The sequence below is a fragment of the Pleurodeles waltl genome, chromosome 3_1, assembly GCF_031143425.1.
Source record: "Pleurodeles waltl isolate 20211129_DDA chromosome 3_1, aPleWal1.hap1.20221129, whole genome shotgun sequence".
Classification (NCBI taxonomy): Eukaryota; Metazoa; Chordata; class Amphibia; order Caudata; family Salamandridae; genus Pleurodeles; species Pleurodeles waltl.
The window spans coordinates 291,207,200-291,229,316 of record NC_090440.1 but is presented as its reverse complement, the minus strand read 5'-3'; the positions used below and the strand labels follow the sequence as shown (position 1 = coordinate 291,229,316).

Here is a 22,117-nt window from a genome sequence, read left to right as displayed (position 1 = left end):
TAGTCACAATGTACAGTACAAAGATTTGCGTATTCTGTGCTACAATGAAGGACCAATTTGCTGCCATAGGGGGCAGGAGGGAATATAAGCTATTTGGATGGACTAAAAAACAGAAGAACCCATTTGGAGTGCTTGAACTCCCCCTGCCCCACCCCCAAAAAACAAAAATAAGTAGCTACAAAAACGGGAGCAGTGAAAGGACACTAAGTACTTGGTCCGTACTCCAAGGGAAGGCAGATCACAAGCAGAGGACATGATGGAGGCATGCCAAGACAAACAGGAATGAAGGAAATGAAACTGATGCTGAAGCTATCAATTGGTGAGCTCAGGGCAGGCTGTAACCTGACTGTACGTAAACAAAAGGTCTCACAGAGACAGCATATGTGGCATCTAGGCGAAACCTAAAAACGCAATAAGGAAGAAAAGCTATTTCCAAACTAAAAACATGTTCAGAAACAGGTTGTTTGCCTTGTCCATTATTATATTGCACAAGTTAAAGATATAGCAGCCATTTTTGACAGGCCCTCATCAGACTTAAAGTGACATTATCCTAGGAGGAAAAAACACAAATGCAAGAAATGTTCTGAAAATAATTAAAAGTAGGGCACCAAGGGGTGGATTATGGCATAACCACGCGGTCTTGGCTCGTGGCTTATGGCAATGACAAGCAGTAAGCATGTTTATCAGCTGCTCGTGAATATTTAACCAGAAGCTACTGAAATATGCCTACTCCCAATACACAATTGCTCAGTGAGTTAGTTGCTTGGTATTTATGGGAAGGTACGGATGAATAGCATTGCCCCATGCGCTGCCATCACAAAATACCCTCTGTTAATAGCACGTACAAACAAAACTTAAACAGAACGTCCTTTATCTCCCGCTTTACACTTGTCTACAGGACGTGCAATCATAGAGGACGGCCTTGTGGGGTTGCAGTTCGTCACTCACAAGCGTTCTAGTGAAAAAAGGATCTTCACTAAGGAGATTAAGACATGGCTGCTTGTAGAGTAACAAAGAATGCATCATAATTGGCACCAAAAGTATATGAAACATTACTTAAAGCCGAGCAGACACCTCTTCCACTAAGGAGGTGTTCTTTCTGGCACCAGAACAACCTGGGTGGCATCAACACAGTCTTCATACTTCATAATTCATACCGTAAGTGGGAGGATGTAACAGTGGCTGGACCTGTTAGGACGGACATCTTTTATTTACTTTGTACACAGCACACAAGTATTTAACACAGACACGAAACCTAGGTCACATGACAAAGTAATCCCTCTTTGAAAATGTGCTATGAAAAATGTTGCAATTAAAACTTGACTACATAAATATATTTTATTTACATTCTGTAACTGAAAAACAGTGGAGATAAGCTAAACTGTCTTCAATAAAAATCCACTCTTTCCAACATCAAAAGAATAAACAAATAGAGCAAATATCTCTCACCTTTCAACGATATCACACAATTTGTCAAAAAGAAAACAAGCACTGGCATAGTCAACAGGTCTCGTCTTTGGATCTTTCTAAGCATTCAGCCATGCAGCACATTCTCCTGAGTGCAAAGACAATAGGTATTGGCAACCCGAGAGCTCTGGACATCATTCCCTCCTCTCTGCACCCATCTTAAACTTAACTAAATCTGTAGTGGGGGCAAGCCAAACTTCATAAACTAACAAGCAGGCACCGTGCTGATAAGAGAAATATGTGTGGTCGCCATGTTCAGAAATGACAGTCGGAAAAATCAAGCTGATTCTATATGACATGGAATTTTTTACTATGAAAAAATGTTAGTCCTCCCCTCTACACTTCTGATAATTAACTAGCTGGTAAACCGAAATTAAGGAAGTGCATTTTACATGCAGAACTCCTTTTCTGAGACTATTCTTCTTGTAACAACATTTTCTGGTTCGACGAAGAGGAATGTATTAAAACCAACAAGCATGTTGGCAAAAATATATGGACTGATTAGGAAACAATGTTTTGATTAAACAATTACACACAGCGGGCCTATAAGAATAATTTCATAACATTTTGTGTGGAAATCAGTCTGCATTTACAATTAAAATTAAGTGTGGGCTGGTTTAAGTGTAAACTAACAAGTGGGCTCGACTTGACCGATATGAGCGTAACCAAAGTCCTGCATGGCTGTAGTAGAGAGCTGGGCAGGAACAATATACGGCAACGGAGCTCAGAGTGGAAAGAACGAAAGAAAAGTTCCACAAAAACAACACATAAAGACAAACGCGTAAAAAGATACCAGTAGACAGACGCTGCTACGTGGGAGGATACAAATGAAAAGAAGGAGGGAACAAAGAAGGATTAACCACTAGCATGCAAGCCTTTTGGAATGACAACCAAAGTGTTGAATAAAAAGGCAATGGGCGGGCTCTAAGTCCACAGAGTAAATACAGCATGTCTCGAAGAGACAGCGCATGCGCTGCCCTAGCTTCGACCTAAAAATGGCTGGTTTGCAAAAGTGGAACAGCCTCAAAGGCTGTGAAGAAGTTAATTTAAAAACATGTGTGAAAGTACATCAAAGTGAAAGGAAGAGGCTTGTAGCAAATTGCAGCTGCCAGGCCCACTTTAGTAAAAAATTAAATTGCAATTTAAAAAAGGTAGGAAGAGGCACAGTAGCAATAGAGTAGTGGGTGCAGGGTTGAGGGAGCAAGTCACTGCCGCCAAGTGACAAGAAAGCCACAGAGGATCCTAAAGAGTTTCAAAAATAAAAAGCAGAAAATATAGGAAGTGATTGTGGACAACTAGGTGGGGGTGTTTGAGAGATGAAACAACACAAGAGGGAAAGGGCAAGAATACGTGTGCTTCTATGGAGTGCTGAAGAAAAAGAAACTAGCATTTGCAAAGCCAACAGGTTTCGCCTATACGAGATCTATTGGCTTTGTAAATGTTTTTTTAGAGATGCTGCACAGCAACACAGGCTGCACTATTAGGGAGAGCATGTAAAAAGCTTAAAAAATTAAAATATAAAATAAAGTACCTGCGGGAGCAGTGGAAGAGGCCTGGCTGCAGACATGAAGCTGTACATGGTCATGGTCTAAACTTCACAGCAGGGACACAGACAGAAGTCCCAAGAGGAAATAGGAGGCGTTGGCAGGAAGTGTTGACGAATAAGAAGCAAGGAAACGAGTGTGATATAGATGCAAACTAATGGTAAAGAATGAGCAGGCACCAAGTTTGGTTTAAAGCTTTTTTTTAAACAAAAGATTTCATCAACAATTGAAGTCAAGCGCTGTCTTAGGCGAAACCTAAAAAGCAGTTCCCTTAAATTAAGCAGTAGAAGTGTACAAGTTATTCAATCAAAGGGATGAAAAAAAATCTATGCTCAAGGGGAAGGTCAGATACAAGAATAAGAAATTAAAACTTTGGAAAAAAAGACAAACAAATGAGATTGACAAGAAAGCCAACCAAGTGTAAGCAACAGTCTGACCAAAAGCCCAGTGTCAGTATTTCTATTCTCCAAATTATGTCTTTGACAACCTATAGCTAAAAACGGTAGGAGAAAACCCTGTAAGGAAGATTTTCTCCAGGGAACATACGCCTGGTGGGTTTACTTGAGTGTTTTGTCAATTCCAAATACTACCTTATGAAGCTAGATACACTATCAATCAAAGCAAATGTTCTAAAGTCACCACTTTCACTTTCCATTATTGGGCTGAAACACACCCATGAAACTACCTTTTGTTTAAAAAAAAAAAAAAAAAGTGGCTCTCTAGAAATTGGCCATGAGTCTTTAACATTACACGATAAACGCCACATGATTTTGCCTAAAGCATTCCAAGAGACTACTCTATGACTGATATTGTGTGCCCTACAGATTCTTAGCACTGCCCAGTACTATGTCTACGTTTCAAATCCCACTTCACGCAACCACCATAAGCAATCACCTGCAAAAATGTATAATTTATTCAGCAAACATAAATGCATTTTTCCAACTATTTACTCTGCAAAGTCGATGGCTGGTTTTGTTTTCCTGTGTGAATAAACATATGGTCTTGCTAAAGTTTGCATAGCAAATTAAACAGACCAAAATCGCATCTTACTTGCAGCAAAACGATTACTGCATAATAGAAAACCTTTCCTTTTCATTTGATATAACAACATTATTTCCCAAAATGGCATGAGACTAACTACCATAGATGGCATTGTTATTAATAGCAAATCAGCTTGTGGGTCTCTACTGGCACCACAACACTGAATGCATAGGTGATAGCCAAGGCCAAAACAATGTGCTGGGAACCGTATCATTATCAACCAGAGTGAAAACAACACTTCTTTTTGTGTTAGTTTCACTTCCTGTAACCGGGAGGGGAGAATTCAGAATTGCAGGCCAGGCTGGTTCTGCAAGTGGAAAATATAAGATGAATGGCTGAGAAACATTCTCTTCAGAAAACCCGATACCTGCAGCAGATAGCAGTTTACAACGTAGAGTACAGCAGTATTAATTACTGGCCTTTGGCATGCTTTGAATCAGAGACGTTAGATAATTTCGGGTTGGAGTGATAGCTTCACATGTGAAAGCCATTTTGAAAGAAAATGAATTATACTCATGCGTTCTGCAAAATTATGTAAACCATCAACCAGTTTTAAATTATCCATCCTGCACAGTGACTCAAGCAAATGAACATCGTGGGTCTATTTTAGGTTCTTCCAAGCACATAAGGAGTTCTTTTGCTTTCAAAATAATTCATAAATGATTAATGTGATACTGGAATGATGAACACGCCAATGTGAGTGATCTACCACTGAATATAAAATGTATGGTTAATAACAATGTAGACAAAAAATCACCATACAACCATCAAGCCGTATTCTATGACTTCCACTACACATTCGCTTGACAATGTTTCAAAGTTAAAATAGAGGAAAACACAAAGCAATAACAAGTGGATGAGCCGGAGCCTTCTGTGGTTGACTGCCCTGCAGTTGCCTTCTCTCCTGGTAAAGAGAACAGGTCCTCTCTTCATTGATAAATACACCACCTTATCATGCCTGATTCTTTGGTCAGTAGGCTAAGTAAAAGGACATACTATTTAAAAGAGGTCCCAATCACATGTTCAGGCTTGCTACGTTCACTCAAGGGGAGAAGGCTCCTTAGGTTTGCCAGAAGGAAAGGGGGCTGCTAGAATTTATTAATTAACTGATAGATAGATCTAACAGCTTTTTTTTTCAAAAACATATGCTAACCAAATCAGCTGAAGGTGCTGAGTGAACAGAACAGCAACACCATACGTGAACAGACCCTCAACCCTAAAACAGAGACGTTTTGGCCGCGTTGGAATGTCACACCTTCAGCCAAATGATTTCTGGTTGGGTATTCCACATCAATCAATCAACTTGGATTTATACGTGTGGTTAATCACCTAAGAGGGGATCTTGCTGGACCTAGTGGAAAAGACATATCTTGATTCCCTTTATGAATTACTGCAAGGAGGATGCTGTCTGGAGGAGGAGGTTGTCCAGGATTTGGTGGTGAGGTAGGAAAAGGATCACCCTCCACTCTAGCTTTGGCAGATGCGGGGAGTGTGTGCGAGGGTGAGGGAGACAAGGACCAGTCGTCTAGAGGGTTGGTGGCAGTTCAAACGGTGATTGATGTATGCTGGTTGTCGGTCATGGAGAGGCTTGTAAAAGTGGCATCTTTTCTGGATGGGCTGCCAGTGGAGGTTCCTGAGGTGGGCGTGATGTGGGTGAGTCTCACTGCACTCCGTCCGTGGCGTCTCCAGCAGACCCTCCTCCTCTCTACCCGACGCACCCTCTGGGTTATGTGTCATCCAATTATAGCGATCTCCTTTGTGGGATCCAAGGTCAAACTCTGCCCCTTTCCAATCTGCACAATACTGATTAAAGGGGTAGTGCACCGAGTCTGTGGGTAAATTAAATGCACGTGGTTTGTTGAGCTGGAAGACGTATGGGGCCATAATACATACTTAGGTTAGTCCTCAACCACCTCACAGACTTATCCTTGGGGATTGTGAAACTGCTGTGTGATTCTTGATCTGCACCTTGCACCTACATACTAGAACTCCGTCTCACCTTCTCAGTTGTGCTGCAATAACTGTCTCCTGGGACATAACATAGTTATTTACAAAACCTGAGTGAACCACTGGTTATGTTTGGTAACTCAAGCGTTGGTGCTGTAACAACTGTGTACAGAACACTAGAACAGGTTTCTCGTCGCTGTAACAAGGTAATGCCACTGTGCCATTAATACTTTGCGTGCTAAAATGTTCATATTTCAAGAGTGATTCTTCCATATTTTGTTTCTGTAGCAAGCTACCATTCATGTGAAATCCATGTAAAAGAAAAACAAATGCATGTAACTGAAATTGCTGTAAGAACAGAGAACAACAATAGTTGTGTTTTAGTATAAAAGAGCAATAAGTCGTGAGACACTGCAGACTACTGAGAGAACCTCAATATAACAAAACAAGCTGCATGAGACATCTTGTGTGCCTTCTTTCATATTGCTACGTCCCATATGCCTTTTTTGTTGTCTGTATCGAGCACAGCCTTGGACATCTTCAGCATTATTGATAGTGAAGTAGACTGGTGGGTTCCTGACTTGATTCTGACATACCACATTTTTAGAATATTCCAAGACCTCAGTCTCAATATGCCACTTTCAGGGAACCTGAATCATGCTCTTTGTAAGAGTGATCTCAACTAACAGTTCTCTAATATCTCACTCACCCTGCAGTACCACAAGTCTACTTCAAGGCCCTGGTGTGTTCCAAACAAGGAGAAATGTGCTGATAACTACTGAAAATCTTTGAGAGATGACCAGCTTAGGATGACAATGTTGTGCTTAAAGTAACACTGCTTACAGAATATAAGATCTTTCTAAGTATTTTCTCAGAACTAATAATATTCAACAAATCAAGTAGTCCATTAGAATTTTCCCAGCAGTTTCTGCTTGCGCCTATAAAATTATAAAAAGTTACAGACAGGCCAAGTGGTGAGGATGTGATCATGAGTCATGTTTCTTGTCCACCACCTTTTGCTGGACAGAAGTAGTGCTTGTGAAGAAACGTGTGAACCTATACATGTCTCTTATCTGTTTCCAAAACAGAGAAATTCTGAACTAGGACCTTCACCCAATTGACAGGCCACGTCTGCCACCTTGGCATTATCCTGGATAGCTAGCTCACTATGAAGAGCAAGATCAACGCAGTCTTTTCCGTCTGCTTCCTCTTTCTTTGCATGCTCCGTAAGATCTTCAAATGGCTCCTTGTCAACACTAGACAAACCGACATACAAGCCCTAGTCACCAACCAGCTGGACTAGGGAAGCGCTCTACATAGGAATCACCACACACCTCCTGAAAAGACTGCAGACCATGCAGAACTCAGCAGCCAGACACATCCTCGACCTCCCCAAATGGACCCAACTCACCCCGACCTCATGAAGCTCCACTGGCTCCTCATTCGGAAGAGATGCCAATTAAAGATGATGATCCACACCTACAAAGCCCTTCACCATCAAGGACTAGAATACATCAACCACCGCATGAACTTCACCAACCCTTCAGACACCTATACTCTGCCCCCTGCTCCCTCGCTCATACCCTCCGCGTTTACTGAAGCAATAGTGGAAGGTGCCCATTCTATCTCACTGCAAAGTCCTGGAACGCTCTCCCTCTTCATCTCATCCTCTCTTATGGAATTCAGGAAAGGACTCAAGACCTGGCTGTTCAAAAGAACGCCCCTGAAGCTGCAAGGTTCTCAGCAACTAGATACCCTGCGGGTGATTAGCTACACTTTATAAATGTTGACCGATTTAGAAATAGTATGCCAGATGGTGTATGGCATATTCTGTCTCTGCAGGTACAAAAGATGCTGAAAATACTTTTTTTTTTTAAAGTGACACATGCACAAACAATGGTGAGCACAAGTGGAATACAAACATGTCTAATGGATATTGTCCTGCATACATGAGCAACAGCCTTTAAGTGTACACTTTTCTGTCTCATGGTCCTTGCCCATGCACTCAGAAAAAAAAAAAACTAACAAACACTCTATTCCAGGTAGCCATTTGAGTGGCTGGAAAGGTAGGTAGCTCATAGGTCTTTTGGCTATTTCCAGTTACATAGTTGTGCTGGTGGAGGGAAACAACCTCGGAGACTTGCCTCCTTCGCTGACAACCTGCAGCACACATGCTCTGAGCTGTGCATGTTCATATTGCTCAGTGACCCATTCATCTTTGGAGTGGGAAAGTAGCTTTTATTAACAAGCATTTGAAATGCAATGGGTCTCACGTATGCTCGAGTTAGAGCTATTGGGGTTGTAAATTCCTAAATGGACTTTTTCTTGCCACATAAATTGAAAATATAAAGTAAAACAGTTCACATAAGCAAGTCAGTTCAAAGCAACATAGCCACCATGAGCGTGAAGGGGAGACACAAAAGGAAAAGGAAGTTTGCTTGCAGTCAAGCGTACCGGCAAGCGTGCAATTACCCATGTAACAGGGTCCACAGCCAAGGCCGTAACAAAACTGCCCCGAGGAGGAACAAACGTAAAGCATTTACCAATGCCATCAAAGGATTTTTTAAAGGCAAGCCCATGAACGAGTGAAAGTGATGGGCGTGAGGTGGGCGTGGTTAAAAGTCCCCATAGATACCAACTCGACCTTAAAATGGGTGTGGCACAAACACTCCGTCTAGAAGTACAAAAATACCCAAGCTTGGGAAGGAACGGAGATATCAAACTTCAAAGGACTGAAATAATCGGCAATAACGACAGCTAGGGCTACGGTCTCTTCAGTGGGAACAATATCTTGCCTCTGGTTAAGTATTTAAGCACAGAGTAGTGAAAAGAAGAACTTTTGAAGTGGACCAGGAGAGGCAAAGCCTTAAGGACAGAAATCTTTAGGTGTTGTGCATATCAACAGATTGCTCTGTTGACAATAAACAAGCCTTGGACATTTTAGTCATAGACAGGAAAGTGACATACGCATACTACATATGAATGGGCAGTTACCTTGTCACATATAAACCCTCGGAAATTCATAAAATAATTTTGTGGATTTTGGGAACAGGGATAAGGATCTGACTTGGGAAACAAGATCCCTCCAAGTTAGATAAGTAGTCAAGGAGTGCAAGATTCCTAAAAGTCCACCCATATTTTTTATGGAGTGAGCAACAAAACATGGATTTCAAAGAAAAACTAAGCAGTTCTCGTAACAGATTCAGGAGCTCACTAGAACACAGAACGGAACCGTGGAGATTACACATACTCGCTAGGCTCCTACGAAAGGTTGGCACATCACAAGGTTAAAGAGCGCTAAATTAGGTTAACCTCCTTTTAAACTACGCGCCACAGGGAACTGTTCATAATTCCGAAACGGAGTCTGTTCCAATATGAAGCCCAGAAACACGGCTGTGTCCAAGACAAGTCATATACTGTGTATTTTTCTAGTATTATAAATCAGTTCCAAGGGGAAGAATATGGCAATTTGATGTCTCATATGAGAGTTATGTATGGGTACCGTCAAATTCTTCATACGGCATTCAGAAAGCTGCTATATGGCAGATAAGGTTGCTGTGACTAACAAGTATGTGTTCGCCAGTGTGCTGCACTCTCACTCGTGATCTAGCAAAGATCCGGGAGCAGGCTTTCCAGTCAGGCGTTGCCTACTGCAGGTGCTTGGTAGATATCGCCAATCGCTTACACGAACTTTTAGGATGTTTAAGACCGAGTGGGACGCGCTGCTTGCAGGATCGGTTTTGGACATGTGGTTGACGACCACCGACGGCCCCTTGCTGAGTAGAATTCATATACTCTGTGTCTGATGTGTAGGGTGACTAACCAGCTTCCTTCCTGGCTATTTAAAGGGGCGTATGGGAGGCACGACCATGGGGATTATCCTTTCCTACATGCTGCCTAAAGTAGAAACGGAACCTACATTAAGAGATATCCGACTCTCAACCTCCCTGCCAGCAAGATTACTTACCCGCCTCTCCACACGGTTCAAGAGGCGGCCTGAGCAGGTCTCACATCAGCCTCTCTTTCCAGCCAGGTCTGTGTTTGTCTATTCGTCAGCCTCACAGTTCCGTTTGCGTAGCGCCACCTTCAGACGACAACAATAAGCACGTAGGGCTGAGGCACGCGAAGTGCAGCATGGGAAGGGTGGTCCTTGCGGCAGGCCAGTGGGCCGCCCAACCCCTTAAGAAAAATACAACACCCAGGAACCCGGGCAGCAACGCGGAAGTTGCAGTTGTCAACAAAGGGGCGGTGTGGTGTCGTCACTGGACGCATGCGAGGGGTGTACATAATGCGGAGCGGCATAAGTACGTGACACGTCAAACTCAATCATCGAGTCCTGATATTTTTTAGCGAAAATCACATTTGTATGCTGGGATTGCTAAACGTACGCTTACAAAGTGAATAAGAATTACGTGTCCCTGTATCTTTGGCATCTGTGAGACATACCATGCGCTTGTACCGTCTTAAGATCAGGGTGAGCATCACCTGAGAAAACCTTAGGGTTATTAAAAGGACCACCTGACTTTAATCGTAGGGTCGCTCATTTCGCCAACATCTATGTACTCTGAGCATGCGTGCATGATTTCCTGAAAGGTAGGTGATGTAAAGATCACGTGACTTTTTCTGACGTCGGGGACTCTGTTACCTTGGAAATGGACAACAAATGTGGTTGAGGCGAGCGTAGCGTTCGTGACACAGGTGACCAGACCGTCCTAGGATTTGACTTTGGTTCACTGCAGCGGGACTTGACACAATCTCAATACGCCGCCTGTGAGTATGACAGCTTATCAATTGCAGTGTTTCACACCGAAAGTCAGAAATTTCAAGGGGCGTATCTGCGTTACATTTCTATATTTGTTAGCAGTTAGCTCTTAAAAAACTCCTTTTGCAGCACAATTTCAAAGAATTTAACCAAGAACCAACACATTTACCAGACAGTTTTAAAGGACACTTGTGATGTAATATAAAAAATCCAGATCCACCAATGGAGGCTTCCCTGTGCAAGCGCGTCTGGTCCTTAGTAAAGGGGATGCGTATAGGCCGATTAACCTTTTGGATCACATGCAGTATCCTAGCTATGTAATAATCGATGATCATCAATTATCAGTATAATCAATCAGCAACCACTAAGAGAATCATTAAGCATGAGACAATAAATCAACATTTCATGAATAACCACAACTCAATTATATGTTTTATCAATTTTATTTCCCTATTAGTTACAATACTAAGTCATCAAATTAGATAAAACTTTATTCAATCCACTCAGAATTAGTTCATTAATGACCACTAATAACATAATCTAATCAGAACTTGAGAAAACATATGCTCGAATGCTTCAGCATAAGCCAGCAAAGATGAATATAACAGCATTAACAGCAGAGTTCAGCAAACAGTGCATCAGTCATTTGTCACTGTCAATCCTCACCCAAAAGACCCTTACCTAACCCAGATTGCATTTAGCATGTGGGACTTCATGCAAAAACAATTTAGAAAATGTGAATTTGGAAAACATCTAGCTAAGAGAAAATCTATAAAACAGCGCAGTTGGTACCTAGAAAGAAAGGCATAAAAGTTAATCAGTCACATTGTCATAGCTACCTATCCACGAAATGGATCAGCAACAAAGTCAGTCTTCGTCTTCAGGTCATCATTCGATCAGCAACACATCAGGTTCTCAAGAGCATGAGCCCAATGACGCAATCTCGAAACGTGTCTCTTGACATTATCAATTCTCCCTTCGCATCTGAAGTTTTAGCCCCTTGTCATGACTTTTTATTAGAGGTTTTCAGTCCATCCCCCTAATTCCTAATTGGTCAATCAGTTCTTCATATGTGACGTTACTCAATGCCTTTTATTCTACATATCTAAGAGTTCTAATATTTCGTCTTTCTCAGTTCATGGATTGGTCCACTGTACGAGGTCTTCATCATCTGGCTCTCCAATGTTGCATGTTTCTCTTCAGTCAGTGTCTCTATTGTTCAAGTCCTGGGAAAGTACATTCAGCCTACTCTACACATAATCAAATTGACATCATAATTTCCTGTTCGTCAGTACATTGCAGAAAATTCTAGCTAAGCACACAGTTCACGGTCAGTACATAGGCACCAGCAACTTCTACATCGCGTGTTTATTAATTCTGCTTCTGCATGAGGCCTGGCAAGTATGCCACGACTTGTGCTAAGTTAGCTTCTACGATATAATGCAAAACATAGGTTATACATCTCAATATGCCATATTACTACATTATTATTATACATTTTCATTATTTCATACATTTTTAGTTCTTTTAGTATAAATTTGTATAAGTGGCTGACATATCCCGTGGGCACATTTTCAAAACATGCACATTAATTTTCTCTACGATTAATTTCTCTATGAACTTTTATAAGTCATAGCATATACTCATTTACTGAAAATTTCTACTTAGCATATCTGCGTCAACACCTGTCATAAAAAATATTACATTGGTTACTTACCAGTAATCTTCATTACTCCGACTCTAAGTCTTCCTCGCCACAGTAATCACTAGATGAGCAGTAGCGCCTTGCACCAGTTGTGTAACGTGAAATGATGGGGCTCCTTGCAGAATGGGCTCAACGGGGGCCTCCTGAACAGCAGCCCCCCCTTACACTTCAGCAGCCTGCTCGGTAAAGCACTGTGGCTCTCCCCATTGTTTATTTCTTATTCTGTGCCATCATATGCATTTTGCTGGCATGGCTTAGAGATTGTGGGGCCAACTCCTGGGGCCTCTGTTACTCTCCTGCCTTGCACTGAACCTTATAAGCAAAACAAACAAGCATTTGCAATACAATAGGTCTCACATTTCCTTGAGTTAGAGCAATTGGCACTGTAAATTCAGAACTGGACTTTTCTTGCCACATATCATTTCATCTTTGCCTGCCATGTTTTGGTGGTCACTGGCAGCTACTGACATCAGAAATCACAAGCCCTTGATGAGAGATGAGAAGAATGACTGCACTACCTCATGTTGCGTGGACGTCTAAACAGAAATTGGAAAATTAGGCTGGAAAAGTATTTTCTTTTTATTTTAACAAAATGAAAAGTCTTGCAAGCATTCTTGCCTCACAGAGCAGCCTGAGAAGATTTATGGCCCCAATAAAGGAGATAAGCAATGCTCTGTGTGAAATGTTGTGAGTGCTGGCAGGAAGGGGCCCTAGAGAGAAAGAGACTCATATGCGATGAGAGGTAAGCAAGTTTAACATCATTGCTTCTAGGTTTAGCTACATTCTACTAGAAAGGGCATATCATGGCTTTCGTGAGCAGTGAGCTAACAGACCGGGTATTTCTTTTGTAAAATAAGCTTATTTTAGGAGCCAGAGATAAACGAGGACAGCACTAGAATAAAGCTAAAACAAATGTCAGCTACATGGGAGAAGATGAAAGGAACATAATGTTTCAATAAAACACAGGCAGCTACCAGCCTAAAACACCCACAGTGAAAGGGGAGCACCAAAGAAATAAAAATAGCCATCACAGCAACAGAGAAAGAAATCAAACCAAAGTGGAATAATACAGTAGTTGGTCACTGCTCGGAAATAGAAAAAGGAGGGAGAAAAAGGCAGAACTGACCACTAGCGAGCAAGAATTGTTAAAGGACACTGCACCCAATAAATGAAATCGCTTTAAGCCATAAGAAGTATTCTAAAAGTATTCATAAGGTCGAAAGCTTAAACTCGACCTAAAAACATGTTCTAGTTGGTCCTAGCCCGCCCAAGATGGTTGACTTCCTCTTGTCCCAAATCGTAAGGAAATATTTGGATTTCCCTCATATAAATGGTGTGGTGTTAGGGCCTACTGGTGACTGTGGGCCTAGTGGGCTGAACAGAAGCATCACAGAGACAACAATTCTGGTTAACTTACTGACCACATCTATTGCGCCCCAAGCCTTTTTATTAACCCCTGCATGTCGGCGCATCAGACTGTACTATAGTCTGGACGGCCACAGTGTATGTGGGAGGAAATCTTGTGATGGAAAACTATAAATCCCTTGTATGATGATGTGCGCCCACAAGGTTGTGTCTTCTCCCAAAAAACACAACAATACATTTCTCCCTTATTATAGAGAACAAAAATGTGAAACAAAATATTTGTCACGTCAACAAATTCAAACATTACTTAATACTGCATCACAGCACAGTTCGCAGAGTTGGCTCTGGAGAGTGAATACGAATCCAACACAAAGCTTCTGGGCTGGAGCCAGGTTGGCACACAGATGGTATTACTCAGCACCTCCTTCCTGAGTCAAGCAGGGAGACACTTGATCTCCAGGCAGGGCCTCTGCTTGAGGTTGAGATGTTGATTGAGGAGATGGTGGTATGACTCCAGACATGGGGAAAGTCGGGCTGCTGGCATTACTTGAACCCATGGCTGTCAAGTCAGAGAATATGTCTGATCCCTCTGTCTGGCTGTCTTCCAGAGAGCTGGGACCCAGACGATCACCGTTCAAAGTTCTCTGTATCTTTCTGAAATGGTAAATATTCCAAGGGACCATTTCTGATCATCTGGTGGCAGTGATCATGGTCCCTTTTGCCTCTGTGACCACCCATGGGGATGGTTCAAAAGGCAAGCTGAACTTTCCAAGGTGGGTGTCTGTCTCACACCAACACAAAGTCTCCTTGCTAGACGAACCTAGATTTTTCTGTTTCCTCCTTGAGGCGTACTAATTGTTGCAGGCCTGACAAGTGTACAGTTGATTTGAGGAAGGGGGTCGCTCGAACCATGTTGGGTGATGGTGTACCGTGTTGATTTTGCGGCCTAGACATACTCTGCTATGAGATATTCTGGTGGTGTGGGGTCACCCCGTACTCCTGCAGGAATGAGTAGATGGTGCCCTCCACATTAATGCTTTCAGCTGTCACAATTCTGATTACTTTTGTTATATTCTGTACAAATCTTTCCACCTCCCCATTCTATTGTGGGGTAATGCGCAGGTGTTTGGTGTTGGAAGACTGGAGGTATTCAGCCCCCTCATGGCAGTTGAATGGGGGCCCATTGTCTGTGTGAAGCTCCCCAATCAGACCATGGGTAGCTCTGATCTTTTCCAGTTTCGGCATTAGTTCTGAGGCTGCAGTGGAGGCTACAATTTTTACCTCTTGATAGCGCAATAAATCATCTATCCTGATGAGCATGTGCGTGCTATTGGCTAAACTCCAAAAATCCCCACTCGATTGATGCTACTGGGCTGTGGGTCCCTCTTCCATGATGACTGGAGCGGGGGTGTCCAGCGGACTGCTCACTTGGCAGAATGCACAGTCTCTCATGGCTGTTTCCACACTCTGGTTTAAACCTGGGAACCAGACTTTGCTGCGATGACGGCACTTCGATTTCACAATTCCCTGGTGTGCCCGGTGAGCCGTCTGACCTGCTTGTTGCTAGAGGTAGGACTAGCCCGGGACCTCGCATCAGACAGCCTTTTGTGGTTACTGAGAGTTCTTGGTGCAGGTCTTGTAGTGCAGATCTGGCCTCCTCGTCCCCCTGAAACTCCTGCCCAATGCTATACTTGGGTAAAGGAGGCCCCCAGGGATGGGAAAAGACACAGTGACCTGAACTTTCTTGGCAGCCTGCACACCGTTACAACACACATATATTCTTTCCAGTAATACTCTTTTTTTCATGAAAATGTCTGATTTATAAGTCCAACAAAAATATAGTTCAGTTACTTGCCAGGCATTCAATAATAAACATACAGGAAATCAACCTAGTCCCAGGTTGCAGTCACTTTCAAACAAAGCCTGGCTTTTAAATATTCTCCTAAGCAAAAGATATGCTCCTGAATTGTTTCCATCTGAAAAAGAAAACAAAGCTTTCAAATGTATTTTTCCATTTCACATTACCAACTCCTAAATAACTCTGTTAAAAAATCCTGACCTTTGTAATCTCTTCAGTCAAGCAGCAGAAAACTCAGAAATAGAAAGGTGACCTTAACTCGCATTTAGTCAAGCAAAATGAAAACCTGTAAATTCAATGAAAAAAAATAAAGGCTGTTAGAAATATTCCTACTTGACCTCTGCAACCCTTAATTTCTTCACATCCAATATCAGCACAGCAACTGGCACCAAAACAAACACAATGGAAGTCTTGTGTTCACATTCTCAAGAACCTTCAAACTAACACATCACTGCACCAACTAAGACTAGACTACAGTTCCAAAAATAACTTCAATATGGTGATTTAATCTGTGAAGTACTTAAGTTCTGCAAGTCCTTTTAATTCCGATTTGACCACTCCTCTGAAGGCAATCTCTGAGCTGGAAATAGTTCCTTGCTGATTTGTTTTTAAGGAAATTATCTTAACTAAAACAACAGATGAGTCTTAGTAAATGTTTTTAAAACATAATTTCCTTAAAAAACCAATACAGAATCTTTTCTTATGACATGTACGTGTTTACCTTAATCTACACAAAATATTGACAGGTAAAATTGTCAAAACAAATCTCTAAAAGAGAGAAGTTGGAAACACTTCAATCTTGACAGTGTCTGTGTGCTCACTCCTCAACTATTGATGGACACTCAAGCTATTCAAATATGTGATAATTTCCTTTAAATCCTCACACTACGTTAAATCATCTCTTTGATCAGTTGTTACCCTCATTTTTTTACCACTCATAATAGCGATTTGATAAGGGAACAAAATAGAGGATTCACTGAGAAATTAGCAAAAACCTGGTGCAAAACTGCAAATGAAGTTGATGCAAATCCCATGGTCCTTTGCTAAACGTTCCCTATCATCACCAACCCTTAATATATAAAGATCAAATCAAAAATGTAAAGATCGTTTTTTGAGACGTGTACAGTTAGCTGTGCATTTTAATCTCCCTTTGCAGGTCAACCTTTTCTCCCTATTTCTCAAGAGCTCCGTAATAAAATGTCATTTTCTTTAGGGCAAGATAATTACCATCAACTTGCAGCTTAACACAGAACAGATTCCAAAACCTCTGATGACGGTTACAATACGTGACCAATATCAGAACCAAGGGCAGTTGCAGCAAATCTTATTGCTTACAGAAGAAATGTTACCTACCTTGCAAAATAGCCTCCCTTCTGATTCAAACGGAGATCCCTGTCCTACCAGAAGCATGAAACAGCTTCCATCTATGATATGCTCTGCTTATTTGACTTGTTCACCTGCCATTTAAACACCAGCTTAGTCCCTAAAATCTGGAAATCATCCTAGTGAATCTGAGCTGTGGTCATAAATAATGGGTTCCCCCCTTACTTGTAAGTACTCCAGAATCCTGTAGGTCAAATCGAAGGTCACACCTTTCCCTATATATAGCAAAGTTGTCCCAACAAAGTTGCTACCTCCTGTTTTTTACAACTGAACATTCAATAAAGAAATACTACCTTTCTTTGAAGTGACTCAGCACACCTCAGTACTTAACATGCACTGTCAAACTAGACTAGACTATGGAAAATCTTTCTACCTGGCTTCTCCCTCCAAACTATCAACAAACACCCAACTAGTCTAAAATGCTATAGTTGAAAACATGGTTGTTTGCACAATTCATACTCACTAGTTTTTACACACAACAGTGTCACCATATTGGGACAGAAAGGTCCCCTGCATGGCAATGGATGTGCATCCCTGCCCTGAGTGCTCCAGCTGTACTGGTACTGAATTTTAGTCAGGAGCCAACATGGATCATGCTTGTGTGCCATGACCTCGGCCTGTCTTATGGTAATTCTGTCTTGTTAGACCTGGAGGAGCATACCAATCACTACCCTCGTAATGGTAGAGGGCTACTGCCTTTACTACTATTTAAGTGACATGAGCACAGTGGTAGCAGCATACCCTTTTTGTGTTTAGTAGTGATCAGTCATATGAACATACTGTTTTACTTTTGTCATAATGTGATGCCTACTCATGTAAAGTTCTGCTACTGTGTACATAACAGACCCTTGGCCTACTTGGTGATTGTTTGTAGCACCTGACAGCGTGTGGTACTTGAATGTGTGCCTGGATGTATGTGTGCCTGATACATAACATGAATGCCTGTGGGTTTAATTTTGGAAGCCTAGGGAATGGAAGGGCTAGTCGAGGTGAGGACTGCAACCCCCCAGACAGGAGATGCGGATTGTTGACATTGCCGAAAGCTGGGGTGGGAACACACACACTGCACCAAGGGGAGCAGAGCATCATCTGTGCCCATCAAAAGTCTCTTTGATTCTCGGAAGAGTTACTGGACATTGGGGCCTGGGTTTATTCAGATAGGTCTGATAAGGTTGTAACTGTAAGACCACGGAGTCATGAAAGAGGGAAACGCTTAGGCCTTTGAACCTTTATGAGGCCTATTTCAGTGGAGGCTGACCTTCAGGCACTTCCTGAAGTTACAATCCACCAGCAACACCATATGTCAAAATTGGCGCTCAATAATAGAAAGCAACGTTGCTCTGTGATGTTGGTCACGGAATCGGAAGTCCACACCTGCTTGTGTTACTCTAACCCTGATTGTAACTTCAGGATGTGCCTGAGGAATTCTTTCTCTTCTGTGAATTTGCCCTGGGTAGACCAAATTAATTTACATCATGTTTTTTATAGATATGCCCTGAAGAAGTTTATTAGAATGAAACGCATTGAATGTGGCTGTATAATTTTTACATGGAATTGAATAAAGAAGATTTATGAATTACGATTATCACACCTGTATTTTCGACTCTACACATTTTTATTTTCATTTGGTGGACTTTCTCTGAGTGCCCCTGCAGCGGTATCACTAGCAGCTGGGACTGTCCAGAATGTGCACCTGTTGATAATTTGGGACAGATTTGGATGTGCTGTATTTTTTGCTTAATGCTGAATATTTTTTGTTTGTACCCAATTAGGATATGTTCTGCCTCTTTCTGTTCATTTGCCCTCAGACACGTTGTGCCAGGTTTTTCCTGGAAAAATGATTCCTGGGAAAAATTAGAATGTGTGTGTCAAATAGTCATGCAGCAGGGACGTGTCAGGATGTATACACGTCTTTAATCTGTATGACGTTACTCTCTTTGCAGTAATACTCCATAACCCACTTTATGTATGATCATTGTAGTCTTTTCCTAATAGTCTTTGGGAATTTCACATGTATTCCTCATTAAACACTGGTATGGGCTTTTTAGCAGTAGTGAAATTCTGGAAGGGAGTTATCATCCATGGCCTGCAAAAGAGATAAAGAACTCTTCAATCCTCCAGTTTGGATGGTTCTTTCTTTCAGTCTCTTTCATCTATCCCTTCCTCCCTTTGCCCTGCAACTTAAAATAATCATCTGGCCCCATTCTTCCTCTGTGGAACCTTGTAGTGAGTGATCTGTTCTGGAGACAGATTACGGACACATCATGGTACTTCAGCATTAAAGATACAATAGCAGTTGGGCCTGAAAGGGGTCAGCCTCCTGACCATCCTTAGTACACCACTGCCCCACCTGTGGCATCTCAGCAGAGTACAAACTATATGCAAGAGACATGGCAACAAATGTGGTACATATGCTAATGCTGAGGGAGGAAAATTATTTTTCTTCTAAGTCTTCTCCATGACTTTGCTCTACATGTGAGTGCTTAAAATGTGTTGGGGAGTACCCAAGAATCTTTCCTATATGAACCTCACCGTGATAGTGGGGACTTGTGTCTCGCCTCCATTTATGGGTATTTGATATCTCACAGTGTAGTAATGGTCATAAAACTTTGAATCCTGTTTCAGACTCAAACTCAAGTTTGTGGCCAAATTAGGATTGAAGTAGGCTTGAGTGATTAAAACAGTGTCATGTTCTTAATAACATATGAATGTTGACGCAGTTGAACACAATCTGAGAGGTATGGAACAAATGATCACTATGAGTTTGAAAGACTAAAATAACATTAATGCACCCATTTTAATTAGAACTGAACCCAGACTAGTGTTTTATAATGGTTGATTCCAAGATGGCGACACAGTAAAAGAGGAGCCTGTCAAAAAATATTGGACTGTATCATTTAAACATATGTGCGATGATCAATAGCCTTGCATATAGAGACACTTTACCTTCCACTTGTTCACCTATGCCTTGGAATCACATGCTTTCTTGGATGCAAACTTTGGTCTTGAGATTGCCCTAGTGTTCAACATATGTCAGCTTGATGACTCAACTAGTGAGGGTAGCATGATGCATGACCCAAACAAGGGTGCACCTTCCTCATATGAAGACAGTTTGTGGCAGACATCTATAATGACAGTCAGTGGTTGGTGGGTTTTGAGAGTGCTGGTGCTTTTCCTGTAAATGTCTCTTGGGTGTGGACCCTAATAGTCTTCTGTAGGCACCTGTCCTTGGCTTTCACTGCAACAATTTTCTCTAGGTTTATTAAATACAAAGGTTTTTTTGAAGATTGTTTTGCCCCCGACCTCCTCTAAATCAAGCCCTGAGTCTCTTTATGATTCCTTTTGTTCAGTTGGTTTTGAATGCTAAACACCATTTGCTCTTTAGGCATCTTTAGTGTAAATCAAGCTCTGACATGAACTGCATTTATGCTGTTTTCAAATAATATGAGATAGCCCATTCTGAGGTTTTTTTTCAACATTTTGATTTTCAGCATGAGCAAAAACAACAGAATATAACATAACAACAAACATATCGCCTTCCTCCCCTTTCCCAATCATCATCATCACCCCTCAGAATACTGCACAAGGTAATCTTTCCATTTGCCACCAAATATACCAAGAAATGTCTTGACTTCAACCTCCATCTCCATTAATCCTATTGTTGTGTTCTAAAGTTTCATATGATCAGTTCATTCTCAAAGCCCTTAGAGTACGAGGATAAAAACATTCTGGGAACGCTCTTAGAAATAGTCCATCAGGGATTTCCAGATGGTTTGAAGATATTTCTCTCATCCCTCAAATTGTACGTTATTATTTCCATAACCATTATAGTCTGTAGCCTGCGAGACCATCCTTCACCATCGGGAATCTTAGTGGATTTCCAGTGTGCCATCAACTCTTGTTTTGCTGCCAAAAAACATGAATTACTGGCCAGTCTCCCTTCTCTAAATGTTCCCAACCCCAAGGGCGTATGCCTAAACTCACCGTAATTGGTTGCTGTGGTATCGGAAGACTTGTAATCTTCCTGACATGACTTAGTATTTATTTCCAAAAGGCTTCAGTCAGATCAACCATACATGTAGTTCCGTTCTCTCTTTCCCATATCCCCTCCATTACAGCCCAGAGAATATTGGGAAACATATTTTTCAGCTTGTGCAGTGTAAGATACCAATTGTACATAATTTTATACTATGTGTCTCTGCCTTGTATCCTCTGCAGTAGCTTAGGTCCTACTGACCATTCTACGGATCACCATTCAAGGTTATCATGCACGGCTTTCTCTTGCCTTGCCAGAACCTGTAAACTCACTGACACGAAGAAACCCTATGCTCCTGCACTACCTTTGCTAAGCCTTCCCACTCGCACAGGATGGCTGTGCTCAGAGCAACTCCATCAGTGGCATGTTGCAGGTGTCTTACAATTGGGGACTTTGTTTCTGAACAGTGAGCTACTAAATTTCCAAACCCTTTTGGCAGACTACCATTTTCACCCCGGTCAACTCCTTACTTACAACCACCTTAAATAATCATTAAATGCCCTATTTCATGTCTGCCACCTAGCACTAACCCTACAAGAGGTGTGCCAGAAGCTCTGTACCATAGGAAATGGTGGCAAACTGATAGAATGGGCGTACAGACCTATCCTGCAACATGGAAACCACTCCAGGTCTTCTCGTCATAATACCTGGGTGATTGATGTGGCAAAACCTCTGAAAGATATCGACTAAAATACTGGACTTTCCCCACAAAGTATCCCACAGCTGTCACTTTAAGTAAATTCATAGTGCTTCCTTGTGAATGCATTCTGCCTGTTGCTTGCCATTGGCCTTGTGGTTTGTAACTCACAATTTGTTGCTTTCAATTTGCTGGCTTTATTTGTTTTAGGCTATGCAGCTTGAATTCATCCCTTCCCTTGGCAAAACCTTATTTACAGTATTGTGCCGAGTGCTCCCTTTCTGTAAACAGGCCTGTAAATCTTGTTCTTATCTTATCATATTTGCTGTGCATTCAAAGAACAAAGTCAAATGTCAGGCTCTGTCTTCGGTG

At 41.8% G+C, this 22,117-nt stretch overlaps 2 protein-coding genes across 7 annotated transcripts in view; one reads left to right on the top strand and one right to left on the bottom strand.

The window, feature by feature from the left end:
- The window catches only part of CCPG1 (cell cycle progression 1), a 135,031-nt gene extending 124,928 nt beyond the window's left edge, over positions 1-10,103 (bottom strand). For 2 of the 4 annotated variants that reach the window (XM_069222433.1, XM_069222431.1), the window contains exon 1: positions 9,967-10,103. The gene's annotated coding sequence lies outside the window, so the exon portion shown is untranslated. The remainder of the gene's footprint in view (positions 1-9,966) is intronic. The other 2 variants (XM_069222434.1, XM_069222432.1) reach the window with 2 other exon arrangements.
- Positions 10,104-10,334: 231 nt separating this feature from the next.
- PIERCE2 (piercer of microtubule wall 2) overlaps positions 10,335-22,117 on the top strand; it is a 32,851-nt gene continuing 21,068 nt past the window's right edge. Inside the window, exon 1 of one of the 3 annotated variants that reach the window (XM_069222430.1) lies at positions 10,335-10,769. The gene's annotated coding sequence lies outside the window, so the exon portion shown is untranslated. Of the gene's footprint in view, positions 10,770-20,575; positions 20,660-22,117 lie in introns of those variants that run through there. The other 2 variants (XM_069222428.1, XM_069222429.1) reach the window with 2 other exon arrangements.